Here is a 14,871-nt window from a genome sequence, read left to right as displayed (position 1 = left end):
TTTCCACCCCAACTGGAGCACCATCACCAGGGCCCTGGCCCTCACCAACCCTGACATCTGTGTGTCTGCTGCTGCAGAGTTGCGGTTCCTGCATCTACATGTGGACGTGCAGTAAATGATGGGTTTGTGAAGAGCCGTGGCAGTGACGGATGGTATGTGGCTAACCAAGCTCACATAATTACAGAACCAAACCAAGGCTCCGGGGCCCCGCCTGGCTTTCTGGGAAATTGAAGCGCAGATGGAGCTGTAGAAGAAACACCAGTAAAAAAGTGGCATGTGTAGCCCCAATCTACTGCCATTTGGAATGGTGCGTGAACCATGTGCACAGAACAGCCATTTTTAGATCATATTGAGTTAGCGTTTATGGAATTTGAAGAAGTCCTTCCCTCTTCTGACTCACTCAAGTGCTGAGTTCTTGCCAACAGGTCCAGAAGCCTCAAGGCAAGATAATCCTGCATAAAAGTTTCAATCATTTACATTTACATTTATTCATTTAGCTGACGCTTTTATCCAAAGCGACTTACAATTGCTATATATGTCAGAGGTCGCACGCCTCTGGAGCAACTAGGGGTTAAGTGTCTTGCTCAGGGACACATTGGTGTCTCACAGTGGATTCGAACCCGGGTCTCTCACACCAAAGGCATGTGTCTTATCCACTGCGCCATCACCACCCCACAATCAATGACATAGATGGTTGTAAGAAAATTTTTCAAAAATCATAGTCATCTTTGAGCATGCAATGGATGTTTTTTGATCCCTCTGAATGTCTGACAGGTTTCGTTATATTGATTTCTTTTGTGATGGTCGTGGGTAATGAGCACACCGTTCACCACTTGCCTCAAATTAGCAGCGCGTGCTTCCTCAACCTACAAACATCCTTCATCACAGCTGATGTTCAATTTGTATTCCATTTTTCCAACATCTCAAGAATACAAAATGAACACTTCTTTCTAATGCGCAAGGCGAGGCTTTCCAGAGGAGCCTGCATCATTATAGAAAAGGTAAAGTTGCAGAGAATTCCATTCCTATTATGCGCTGATAATAATTCAATGTTTCAAACATGAGATCTCCTTAAAACGTCACCTAAGTGTCTGAGCTCTAAAGATTGGAACAAAGGGAAGAATGTGGCAGCCCTGCGACTTGACACTGCACCCGACTAGCTCCAGTGCGTCATGTGCTTAAAAGGGGATTAGAGATAGAGACTGAACTTGCTGTCTGCAGCACGGCAGACTGCTGGCATATAGACACTTTTTGTGTGTAATTCATCCACTTAGTTTTAAAGGATAATTGGAGAATCCTTAACTTTTCTCACTAATCCTCACAGTAACTTTTACTAAATAAAAAATAGAACAAAAATGTTAGTTATTTCCATTTGCTGTAATTAACTTAACAGTTCTTTTTCATCTTTAGTAAAGACAAGCATTGCTGTTAAAATGGTGAGAGGGGGTAAGGGGTGTGTTGTTGTTGTATGCATGGGGAAAGGAGACTATTTCCTAATTATATTTATTTCATGATGAAATTAGAAGACAGCATTTATAACAAAGGGCCATACAAAATCTTTTACTAAACACAACAATCTTGAGCATTATTATTATTATTTTATTTTATTATTATTATTTTCACATTTTAGCCATGAAAAAAGGTTGGTCTTTTCATGGACTAGTTCCTGAAACTCAGATGGCATCATTTGAATTCATAACTTCATGGGACAAATCATTTATCATTTTTGTTTGAAAAGCCATTTCTATTTTCCCAAGCCAGCTCAGATTTGTCCTCAATATAAACTTTTCTATCAATACAGTGTAATAGCATTTCCTGTATTTTAAGTGCACTTCTCAATCATATGCAGCTTTATGTGATGGCCCTTTCTAAATATATACACACTGTGGACAGTTTCGTAGATTAAGGGGGTGACATCATTCATTTCAAGATACTGTTCCACATTGCAGTCACAAAAAAAGAGTCTCTTTCAGTGGCTAGATTGCATCTTCTGTCCTTTACGGCATGATTCTTCACATTTGGTCAACAACACATTTAGCAAAACCTCTGCTGAAGCGTTTTTGTTCCAGTTATCTGAGCCGCTATTCAATTAGGAACACCTGCTTCATATGTGTGATTTATTGGCCATTCCCACAAATAGAAATGAAAACAATGGTCTAATAAATTAGATTCGCTGCTAATTACAATGCATTCCTCTGTGCAGATTCCAAGTAACTACAATAGCCACCTATGGAAAAGTGTGATTTTTTTCCCCCATCTAGCCTCAAAAATATATAATTTTTTATAGAAAATGAATACATTATGCATAATTGTACAACGTGCTTCTTTGTATTAAAAATCATGCAGGGTGAATATAGGTAAAGTGGGACAGTTAAGCTTAATTATCTTTGTCATTTGTGTTTTGTGTGTATTTTCTACAATTAAATTCATCCTAGATGACACAAAAGTTCTGACATCATTCTTTAGTTCTTCTTTAGCTCTGACATCATCTGAGTGGGTGTCATACACTGAAATAAATCAATAAATAAATGCATACATGTATAAATTACGGATGTGCGGGTCTAGTCGACTAGTCGACTAAACGGTACAGCTCCTACTAGTCGACACTGAAAACAATAGTCGATTACACGAGAGAAAAAAAACATGCCTGTGACTTCAGTTCCTGCCGAGTGGAATAGTCTAGTCCCGTCTTTCGCCAGACCACGTTAACGTGTTAAATTCACTGAACAAATGCGCATGGTCTGAGTAAGTAAAACTAGCATTCATTTGTTTTTAGACAATATAGCCAACATGAAGTACATTTTTAAAAGCCATTTTAATGCTATTCCTTGATAAACGTTCCTATTTTTTTTTACTTTTGTTTTAATATGTTGGCTAACTTTATATGAAAATTATGAATTCTGTCAGTCTATTGATTGATTTTCCATTTCTGCATTGCTCCAGCCGATCTGAATAAATAAGCTATGCACCGGTTTATGTTGAGTGTATGCTGCTCTTTCTTTTTTTTCTGTTTAACGACCGCCTAATATTAAATGAAGATAACGCGAGGCAAGCATATGTCACATGTCGGTTTTCCTTTCAGTTCTGTTTTGACCTTATTTGGTAGTTCCTGTTCTTATTTAGTTAATTAGTAATCATGATTTAGTCTTGTCACCTGTGTTTGATTAATTATCTAGTTTGCTCCTTTGTTTCCTGTTTCTTTATAAGCATTCAGTTTTGTCCCAATCCTTGTCGGATCTTAAGTTTATAATGGTAAATGTGTGTTGATGCCTAATAAAGTCTCTTTTTGTTATTCTTCATCGTGCGCTCCCGTTTCTACAACCACCAACCGTAACAGCATATGGCATAATCATGACCTATTTGTAGCAGAATTCATTGAGGGATTTCACAGTGTGTTTGAAAGATTTAAGTATTTCAAACTACCACCGTCCCATGGACCTCCCAGACACCATCGGCCTGAGTTGGAGAGAGGGAGTCTACCGGTGTCTGGGAAGCGTCCAGTCCCGAGCCAGCTCGCCGTCGTCCGCGGCTCTCCCGAGCCCTCTGCCGTTCGCGCTTCCAGAGCGCCCTCCTGTGTAGGGATGGGAACCGAGAACCGGTTCTTCTTTAGAACCGGTGCCTAGTGAATCGATTCCTTGGAACCGTTAGCGTACCTTATCGGTTCCGCTCGTTGCAAATGTGTCATAGTGGTGGAAATTTTGATTCTTTCCAGAGACTCGTTCATTTTTCGTTCGTTCACCAAAATGATTCGTTCAGATTCGTTCACTAATTCGTTCAGTGACCATTTTTCCATATTACACAAATACGTCAGCATGTGCGGCAAAATGTGTTGTTCAACTAACGTATTTACTTGTTACAAAATAAAAACCGATTTGGCTTCATTAAAAAGTGTGCCCTTCTCATTAAATGAATAAAATAAGTCTAAATAAGTGATCAAAGTCATTACTCTTTTTATCTTTTAAATTACACTCTTTTCGGATGACCAAAGCACAAGTGTTTTTTTATTTGTTTGCATACTAGGCTAGTTAACATTTAATTGTTTAGGCAGAGATTTACACGTTCAAATCTGAGATTATGTTAAACGAGGAGTTATTCTGTATATAAAATATGAATATAAACAAGCGTGCACAGTACGGATACCTGTGCTTTGCATCCGCTTTCTGCTGATTGATGAACTAGATTGACAGAATGGCCGACCTACCCGGTCAACGAACTGGGTATAGCTACCAGTTCGTTCAATTCGTTCACGAACGGGAGATCTCTCTCTCGTTCAGACTCAAAACAGAGCCATCTCGGTCAATGATGCTATTATATTCGTTCGTTCGATCCGAGATGTATGTATGTAACAGTTCATTTGACTCTTTCAAACTCAAAGCAACTCAATGAAGGGCGTATTCGTTCACTAGATTCAACAAATCACATGCTCCGTCCTCGTATCATACTCGAAGGCTATTGGCTCGAGGTTTAGTCATTCTTTGACAGATGAAACGGTCCAGAGCTACGCATGCGCGCAATAGCGGCGCGCTGCGGTGGAGGGAGGAATTTCAGTGAACGAGAAATATGAGTCAATGGATTACGTGAACGAGAATGATTCGTTCACCTAAAAGATTCGTTCAAAAAGAACGATTCGTTCACGAACGTAACATCACTAATGTGTCATGACATCACACACGCGCTGCGTTGTTTTGGTTACGCAGCAAACATGTCATCGAGGCAGAAGCGATCTAAAGTGTGGTTATATTTCACTCGAAAAGACACCAATGCGGTCATTTGCAACAGTTTTAAAAGTTTAATTTCGGCAAAGGGGGGAACTACCTCCAATATGCAGAAACATTTGGCCACACAGCACGCAATTCATTTGCAGGACTGTCGCGTGTTTGATACACTACTACTTAGCGACACAGCAACAACAAGTGAGTCAAGCAGCAGCGGAGCTAACGAGACACCATCTGCTATTAATGCCGAGGTAACTTGTCTATTTAGTTAATGTGAGCACCATTTCATTGTGTAAACTTTTACTATACGGATAATAATCTCCATTGTCATTGTCCATCAAATTTAGATGATGATGATGTCTGGACCAATGAATGTGAAAAATTCTATAGGTCCCTGGACTTTACTTTGTAGCTCACCTACTTTTAGGTTTGTTCTGAGGTTAATACACATAATTTGTGTATACTCTGAGTATGTGCTGTGTTCTTATCAGACATTAAAGTGAGTTAATACAAACAAACAAATTTGTACTTATTCCCTCACCCAATGAGAATCGATAAGGAATCGGATCGATAAGCAATATCGATAATGGAATCGGAATCGTTAAATTCTTATCAATTGCCATCCCTACTCCTGTGCCTCCTCCTCGCAGGTGCACTCCTGCGTCTCCGCTGGTCCCACCCAGCTCTCCTGCGTCTCCGCTGGTCCCATCCAGCTCAGCTCCTCAAGAGCGCCCCCAAGTGCCGGCTCCCCGCACGTGCCCTCCTGCGTTTCCGCTGGTTCCGTCCAGCTCCGCGCTGCAAGAGCGGCCGACAGAGTCCTCGTTGCAAGAGCGCCCGACAGTGTCCGCGCTGCAAGAGCGCCCGACAGAGTCCGCGCTACAAGAGCGCCTGACAGAGTCCGCGCTGCAAGAGCGCCCGACAGAGTCCACGCTGCAAGAGCGCCCGACAGAGTCCGCGCTACAAGAGCGCCTGACAGAGTCCGCGCTGCAAGAGCGCCCGACAGAGTCCACGCTGCAAGAGCGCCCGACAGAGTTCAGAGCAGTGGTTCCCAAGAAAATTTGGGGGGGGGGGGGGGGGTAATAGGGTCATGGCCTGTGTGGCCGGGCCAAGGGCGAAGGCCACAGAACCCCTCGGGCAGCCCGAAGAAGTAGAGCCATGGCCTGAGTCCCCTGACCCGCCATGGCCTCCTGTGTCTCCCGTCCCGCCTTGGCTCCGGGAACGGGCCCCCGCTCTGGAGGCCGGTAGCCCTGCCCCCTGATCCCTGGAGGCCTCCAGAGCGCCCACCCCCCGGAGGGGGGCGTTATGTCAGTCCTGTGTCTTGTTTCCCGGTCCTCCCGTGTCTCTATTTTGCCTTCCTGTTCCTGTCATTATTAGTTAATTAGTCCCGAGCCCCGTTTGATTAGTCCACACCTGTTCCTTGTTGATTTCCTAGTGTTTATAAGCCCTGTGTTTCCCTGCCCCTGTGTCTGGTATTGAACGTCATTTATGTTTGTCATTCCCCAAGCTCCTCGTTCTGTTTTTCTGGACTTGAATAAACCTGGATATTGAGTATCTCCGTGTCTCCTCGCTCCTTGCTCCAGTACAACGTGACATATAGACAAACGCACATTTTTTTTTTATTTTGCCATTTTTTGGGGGTTTCTAGCTTGTAGACTAGTCGACTAGTCGGATACAAATCTTCCGTTTAAACGACAGTCAAATTAGTCGTAGCGCACATCCCTAGTATAAATATAGTATACTTACGTTAACTTAAATAATGCTACCAGCTGCAAAGCATTTTTGAGTGTTCTCCACTTCAGTAGTTGTAGCTGTGCCCATTAAGTTTTGACAATTGTGTGTGTGTGTCTGTGTGTGTGTGTGTGTGTGTGTGTACAGTGCCCTCCAAAAGTACTGGAACAGTAAAGACAAAATTGCTCTGTTGGCTGTGGAGTCAAGACATTTACAAATATGATTAAAAGATGAATATGAGACAAAACTACAGAATGTCACGTTTTATTATTGAGTGATTCAACACAGATGTTTTACCAGCTAAGAAGTTCAGCACTTTAAGAGTTTCATCTGATGTGAGCATAAGTATTGGAACAGTTGCCTCACAGGTCTTTCTAAGTCATCAGCTGTGTCCTGTTGAATTAATTCTTCAGATATTAAAAGCAGGGAATGTGTCGTATAAGTTATATCCATTACTTCTGTATTCTGAATCTTGCATTCGATGATGACACACACAAACCAGGATGAAGATGAGGGAGCTGACTTTGAGAAAAAAGCAAGCAATTTGGATGCTAAACGAAAATTACTGTAGCAAACCTTAGAACCATTGTTCTAATTTTAGCTTTTAGGGAATCACTCTTAAGATTCGATATTTATATGATTAATTGAGATTAATCAATGTCCAACTTATACCTTGTTAACGATACCTTATTAACAACTTGTCCAGCAAGCATTAAAATCAGCCCGTTATTTCTTAACAATTTTGTTTATCTTATTCGCGGCCAACGATAAAACAAACCAAATAGTTAGTTATCAAATTTATGAGCGTAGGTGAACGCGATCTTTGGCAAATAATTTCAGACTTTGCAAAATCACATAGAACAGACATGAGATTTCTTAATAGAATCAAAGTTTATTTCACTACTCTAACACAATACTTAAGCTAAATGACAAAAACAGAAGACGTAAACAAACACACACATTCGTTGCAATGAATTGTTTTGATCTGAAGAGAGTTTTAGGTTCTAATGCTCGTTTTCAACCTGAGGGAAATCACACACACATGGAACTCTTCTGTCTTTACTCTTAGCGATGAATACAACCAGTTTCCAGCAGATGTAGGAAATATTGTCTTACTTTCTTTGCTTTCAGTTGAGTTGAGTTCCTTCCCGGTTCAGGAAAGATCGTGCGTGGATTGGCGGCTTGGTCGGTCGTTGTCTTGAGAATACTCTTCAGTGGTTGGTTGGCTTTGTTCTGACTTGATGACGCTCCCAGGAAGTTGGTTTCAGTTTCTGAGGCTTTAGATGTTAAAGTTCTTTGGAAGTTTGAGTCTTGGTCTCAGTTCACTGCTCGATCATGATGTTAAAATGACTGAGAGCGCTGAACGAGCTGAGCTTAAGCTTGAGCTTTTCTTTCCAACTCCCCAACGAGACACAGTTGGGTATCTGTTTTTAATGGGCCGATTTGGGATCCACCCACGGGCGACTGCCCCAATCGGATTCTTCCTGTGGGGCGGAGCACCGCCCTGCACAGCTTCTTTCCGTGCATACATTATCTGCTGCCTTATTTCATAAAATAGCACACATATTCTAGCAGATTCCTATAAGTGTCATAATTTGTACATTATGATGGGAAAAGACTATTTTCATTCATACCAGATTATTGCTAATAAAATCAGCTTCCATCTGAAATCAAACACCACGTAATTTTGCATAACCAAAGTACATATATCAATCGTATCCATTACGCGGTTAATGCAACGATTAAACGATCCTAAATTCTAAATAAACACATCCACGCATGTGAAACTGAACAAATATTGATCAGGAAAATCATACATCACAAGATTACAACAATACCATAAGTTCCGATAACACAGCAAGCTTATACATGTCATGAAAACAACCTTAATATATGTTGTAAATATATTGTATATATTGTTTTCGAGTGTATTGCTTCAATAGCAGAAACTGGTATAATTTGTCCCTTTTAAAATACTTGAGCAAAGCATTGCGTCTCTTTGTCTGTTAGGGAGCAAAAAGGCGCATTCCTCTTTTGGAGAGAAACGCGAGGTCACGAGTGTCACTTTCGTGGAGATGTGGGAATCTTCTTAGCTGGACATGTGTAGTAAACACATCATTGAATTACTGCGCTAATGGAAAGGAACTCAGGGATGGTTTGTTTCAGAGTTATCCCAGATGCCAAGGTCTTTGCCCTGTTCCTGGTTGAATTATGCTTAAGTGACAAGAACCAAGTCCTGTTTTAAATACATCCCAGATTTCTCCACACATATGCCCCTTTGTTTTAGGGGTCTCGTGAGGCGTTAAGGAGAGCAGAGCAGGATGCTTGAGCGCGGTGCTGGTCGTTAATCAACTTTATGACCACAGAATGTTGCCATCCTGTTAAAAGACCTGTGTGTGTGTGCTCGCTTTTCAACCAAGCCCTACAAGAGGAAGTCAATCCTGACAATCTACTGTCCTCAGGAGACTTTGACACAGAATTACAGATGCTACAGCAAGATGCAAACCTCTGACCAGCACCAAAAATAGAAAGGCAAGATTAGAGTTTGCATAAAAGCACAAAGGTGAGCCAGAAAAATTTTGGAACTGTGTTTATGGACCGATGAGACAAAGATGAACCTTTATCTAAGTGATAGGAAAGCAAAAATGTGGAGAAAAAAAGGGAACTGCAAATGATCCCAAGCATACAGCCTCATCTGTAAAGCATGGTGGAGGTGGTATCATGGCATGAGCATGCATGGCTGTCTCTGGAACAGGCCCTCTCAACTTTACTGATGACTTAATGTATGATGACAGTAGCAGAATGAATTTGGAAGGGTACAAAACCATCTTGCATACCAATATTCAAGAAAATGCCACCAGATTCATTGGGAAGTGCTTCATATTGCATCAAGACAATGACCCAAAACACCCTGCCAGTTCAGTCAAGGAATTTATAAGGGCAAAGAAATGGAAAGTCTTAGATTTCCCAAGTCAATTGAACATGAATTTCACCGGCTGAAGAGGAGAGTAAAGGCAGAAACTCCCCAAAACAAGCAACAACTGGAATTGGCTGCATTAAAGGCTGGGAAAAGTATTTCAAAGGATGAGACCAAGAGTCTGGTGATGTCTATGGGTCACAGACTCACTGCTGTGATTGTGCGCAAGGGATCTGCAACTAAATAATAGCTTTTAATCTTTTATATTTGGCTTATGTTCAACTGTCCCAATACTTATGCTCACATCGATGAGTGGGATGAACTCTAAAAGTGCTGTTCTTTTTATTTGGTAAAACATATGTGTTGAAACGGCTAATAATAAAATGTGACATTCTGTAATTTTGTCTCATATTCATCTTTTAATCATATTTGCAAATGTCCTGAATCCAAAGCCAATAGAGCAATTTTGTCTTTACTGTCCCAATACTTATGGAGGGCACTGTATATATATATTTTTTTTATTTTTTTATTTATTTTTTGTTTTTTTGGTCATGACACGATCTCACAATCAAAAATTTTCATTTGAGGGTGATAAAGAGGTTGAATGAGGACATCTGCACAGCAGAGGTCATACTGGTCATCTCATTTGCACACTATAATTTACATACTGGCGAAAAGTGTCTGATAAGAAAATGTGCTCTGATCCAAAGTAAAATCCACATTAATATTACTGTCTTGAAAAAAACAAACACATTAAAAAACAAATTGCACCAGATAATACTAATCCAGGAATGAGAAATAATGATCTCTCGTCTCTGTTTGGCTTATCGCAATAATCTCAGCAGTTTCTCAAATTAAATTAATGGTGTCATGAAACTGTATTGATAAGTTATAACCATGTATAACTAATAGAAAGTAACTATTGTATTATGTGCAATGTGAACACTAAAGGAATAGTTCACCCAAAAATGACTATTTACTGAAACTTTGCTCACCCCTTAATTGGTCATCCAAGATATAGGCAAGTTTGTTTCTTTGATTTGGAGAAATTTAGCATTAAAGGGTTAGTGCACCCAAAAATAAAAATGATCCTGTGTTTTACTCACCCTCAAAGCATCCTAAGTGCATATGACTTTCTTCTTTCAGATTAATCCAGTCGGAGTTATATTAAAAATTCCCCTGGCCCCTCCAAGCTTTACAATGGGGTAAGCGGGTGCTAATCCTTTACATCACTTACTCATCAATGGATGCTCTGCAGTGAATGGGTGCCAGCAAATTGAGTGAATTTTCAGCAGTTTTTCATTTTTAGGTGAACTACTCCTTTAAAGAACAACTTGCAACTACACAGATGCAACTTTTAAAAGCTTAAATAGTCAAAACCATATCTGGAATTGTCCCAGAACTACAGGAAAAACTTTAAATTTGTTGTAGTAGTAGTGGTTCATGCAAAATAGGTATATTTGGGCCGTTTTTACCACTTTTTTTAAAATATGACACTTGAAATTGTGTCATAACTAAAGAAGATTACTTGAATTTAAATCTGGTTTTCTTATTGATTATTTTGTTGATAATTGTTGTTATTTTATGATTGATAAATAATAAATTTCCCATCCAATCTTTATGTAAAACAACAGGTCTGTTTTGGCAAAAAATGTTCAGCTGAAAATATTTACCTTTTAATAGTAGTAGTGTTATGAATCTGGTCCATGCATTTCCGGTTAATCACCACCAGAAGTCACCCACTCACCGCATGGACTCTTGCACTTCACTACAATCCCAATCATTCATTGCACTGACGACACACACAGCTGTTTTCACTGATTACACATCTGATCACACTAATCACTCAGGCTTTATAAACCATGGACTTCCTCTTGCTAGATGTTGAGTATTGTTTGCGTATATTCTAGCGATAGCTACTCTACGGAGCCCTCTCAGTGATTATAGCCTTGCCTTGCCTTTTCTAGTGTTTTGATATCTGCCCGTGTTTCCTGGATTAACCCTTTGCCGTACCGTTCGGACTCTGTTTGCACCTCGTTTGGATTATTGCTTGTGTACCTGAATTATCTCTCTGCCTTGCCCTATTGGATATTGTTCGCCGACCGTCAACCCACGCTTGCCCTAGGATCTCTCTTGTGTCTTGCCTGTGCCATATCTGTTTGCCTGTGTCTTGACTATGTTTATAAATAAAAGTTTGCACATGGATCCGCATGTCTCATGTCTTGTTCGCCCCGTTACAGAATACTCGGCCACACAAGGATCCAGCAGCTTTTCTAAGGAACCCTGGCCAGGAATGGATCTATTCGACCAGAGACAAGGGAGTTCATCTATTGAAGAGTACATGAGTGAAGTGACATACTTCCAAGTATGGTGACCCATATTCGGAATTCATGCTCTGCATTTAACCCATCCAACGTGCACACACACAGCAGTGAACACACACACACACAGCAGTGAACACACACACACACCGTGAACACACACCCGGAGCAGTGGGCAGCCATTTATGCTGCGGCGCTCGGGGAGCAGTTGGGGGTTCGGTGCCTTGCTCAAGGGCACCTCAGTCGTGGTATTGAGGGTGGAGAGAGCGCTGGACATTCACTCTCCCCACCTACGATCCCTGCTGGCCCGAGACACGAAGCCGCAACCTTTGGATTACGAGTCCGACTCTCTAACCATTAGGCCACGACTTCCCCGTACATCACTCAGTTCTGTGAGATATTCAACAGGGCACCCTTTGATGAGGTCGTATTGAAAGACATTTTTTGTTTTGGATTAAATGAGCCCATTAAGTCATGTTTACCTGAAGGGAAATTTAATTGTAGTTTAAAGGACTTTATGGAGTATGCTTTATTGAGTGTTGGTTCAGCATTCACTGTGGGTGCCGCGGAGGAACGCAACACCGCACTCACTCGTGTAATGGCGGCCGCACCAGAGCACACTCACAAAATGGCGGACACAACAGCATCCCGTTCTGTCACAGCTGCCAACCACGAGTCGAGTCAAGTCACGGCTGATGTTAAAGAGCCAAGTCAAGTCACGGCTGATGTTAAAGAGCCAAGTCAAGTCACGGCTGATGTTAAAGAGCCAAGTCAAGTCACGGCTGATATTAACGAGCCAAGTCAAGTCACGGCTTATGTTAACGAGCCAAGTCAAGTCACGGCTGATGTTAACGAGCCAAGTCAAGTCACGGCTGATGTTAAGGAGCCAAGTCAAGTCAAAGTTAATTGTCGTGAGTCAAGCCAAGCCACAGTTGATCTTCGTGAGTCAAGCCAGGCTGCAGTTGATCTTCGTGAGTCAAGCCAAGCCACCGTTGATCATCACAAGTCAAGCCACATCTCCGCTGATCTTCCAGAATCTCTTCTCGTCTCAGCTGGTCATCCAGAGTCACACCACGTCTCAGCTGGTCATCCAGAGTCACACCACGTCTCAGCTGGTCATCCAGAGTCACACCACGTCACAGCTGGTCATCCAGAGTCACACCACGTCACAGCTGGTCATCCAGAGTCACACCACGTCACAGCTGGTCATCCAGAGTCACACCACGTCACAGCTGGTCATCCAGAGTCACACCACATCACATTTAATCTTCACAAGGCAAGTCACGTCTCCGCTGACCCTCCAGACTCGCTTCACGTCTCCGTTGACCCTCCAGAGTCATTTCACGTCACCGCTGACCCTCCAGAGTCGCTTCACATCACCGCTGACCCTCCAAAGTCACTTCACGTCACCGCTAACCATCCAGAACCATGTCACATCTCAGCTGATCGTCCAGAGTCTTGTGACGTCCTGTCCGTCACACCCAGATATTTAAGGTCAGTGCTTCGATTTCCCAGTCTGGTTTCCAGTGTGAGGGATGCACTGCTGGTGCCTGCACGCGCAGCTGGTATCCCCAAACCCACTTACTTTAACCCTCCTGCTCCAGTACTAATTCCCCTGTTTGACACGCTTCCTATGATGGGGAGCGCTTTGTTTTGCATTTGAGCTGCATACACCACCACAGAACTGCCCGTGGTGGCGACGTCCACTGTGATGTCTCCAGAGGTGGCGGCTGATGCTGTAGAACCTCTTGGGGTAGTGACACTCGCTGCTGTACTCTCCGAAGCGATGGCACTCGCTGCAGCTTCTTCAGAGGTGGTGGCACATGCTGCAGAACCTCCTGAAGTGGCGGTGCTCGCTTCAGCTCCTTGTATGGTGGTGGCGCCCAGCAATGTATTCTCAGCCTGTCGTGTTGCGGTCAAAGAGACCATTACTGAACTCTCCCTGTGTCCGGAGTTTACCACTGTGGAACCTCCAGAGGTGGCGCCAACTGCTGCAGAACCTCCAGAGGTGTCAGTGGTATCCACTTGTCTTTCCTCGTCCTGTTCTGTCACAGCAACGGAGGCCGCTTTTGAACATTTGTCCTGCTCTGAACCGGCCGAAGAGGCTATCTCTGAACTCTCACCCCATATCTGTCCTGTTAACCCTGTTATTGTCAAAGAGACCATTAATGAACCGTCTACTAGAGACCCTGTCAATGCCCATGATTGAGAACTATCTGCTAATCCCATTCCAACCAATGCATTTAATTATGACCTGTCTGTTTGTCATACTTCAGTCACTGAAGTGCCTGCCCGCTCCGTTGTCACCTGGGAAACTATAGATGAACTATTTATGTTCCCTGCCTCGGTCCTTGAGACCGAAAATGCTATGTCTGTCTCGTGTGTCTCAGTTTTCCCTAGGCTCCAATCTCTGCTGTGGGTTCCTGATCCGTCGTGGTGTTCTCCTGTTCCGCTGTGGTGCTCCTCTCATCCACCATGGTGTTCTCCTGCGTCGTGGTGCTCTCCTGCTCTGTCTGCTCCACCGTGGAGGTCTTCTTCCCTGTCTGCTCTGCACTGGTGGGCTTCTGCTCTGTCTGCTCCACCGTGGAGGTTGGCTGTCTGGCTCTGGTGGTCTTCTGCTCAGGTCTGGTGGTCATCTGCTCTGCCGTGGTGGTCTTCTGCTCCGCCTGCTCTGCCATGGAGATATTCTGGTCTGCCCTGGTGGGCTCCAGTCCCGTCTGCTTCGCCCTGGTGGGCTCCAGTTTCATCGACTCCACCCTGGCTTCCTGCTTTGCCGACTCTGCCTTGGTCCCCGGCCACTCCACTTCCACATGGATCCGTCCCTCCCCCTGTTCCGCCTCCGCTCCACCGCCCTCCTGGATTGTATAGGAGCGTCTGGAAGCCGCTCCTTGGGGGGGGGGGGGGGGGGGGGGCTATGTCATGAATCTGGTCCATGCATTTCCGGTTAATCACCACCAGAGGTCACCCACTCACCGCATGGACTCTTGCACTTCACTACAATCCCCATCATTCATTGCACTGACGACACACACAGCTGTTTTCACTGATTACACAGCTGATCACACTAATCACTCAGGCTTTATAAACCATGGACTTCCACTTGCTAGATGCCGAGTATTGTTTGCGTATATCCTAGCGATAGCTACTCTACGGAGACCTCTCAGTGATTATAGCCTTGCCTTTTCTAGTG

Source organism: Barbus barbus (assembly GCF_936440315.1).
Source record: "Barbus barbus genome assembly, chromosome: 21".
Taxonomy (NCBI): domain Eukaryota; kingdom Metazoa; phylum Chordata; class Actinopteri; order Cypriniformes; family Cyprinidae; genus Barbus; species Barbus barbus.
This window is presented reverse-complemented; position numbering follows the sequence as displayed.